Raw genomic sequence first — 220 nt, forward strand, 5'->3', positions numbered from 1 at the left:
CGGGCCCAGCCGGCCTCGTTCGATGTGCCAGGAGGCCCCGAATGTGCTCGGATCGATGATGACTCCCTCATTGTGCATTCCTTGGAAAAGCTGAACAAAATGAGTGAGAACTCCCTACCGTCGTTCTCATCGAAACTGAGGTCCAGCACGTTGTCTCCCCCAGGGAAGGTAGGAGTGAGGGACAGCTTCCCCTCGGTCACACTGTCGCAGGCACCACCAG

At 58.2% G+C, this 220-nt stretch overlaps 1 non-coding gene across 1 annotated transcript; it reads left to right on the forward strand.

The window, feature by feature from the left end:
* The first annotated feature begins 49 nt into the window (after positions 1–49).
* Positions 50–144, forward strand: LOC145719201 (small nucleolar RNA SNORD116). Its single transcript, XR_014142237.1, has one exon. It is a non-coding gene; the product is annotated as a small nucleolar RNA SNORD116 (small nucleolar RNA).
* Positions 145–220: the final 76 nt, after the last annotated feature.

This window comes from Leptonychotes weddellii, unplaced genomic scaffold, assembly GCF_054177405.1.
Source record: "Leptonychotes weddellii isolate Sample4059 unplaced genomic scaffold, ASM5417740v2 HiC_scaffold_339399, whole genome shotgun sequence".
In the NCBI taxonomy this organism is placed as follows: domain Eukaryota; kingdom Metazoa; phylum Chordata; class Mammalia; order Carnivora; family Phocidae; genus Leptonychotes; species Leptonychotes weddellii.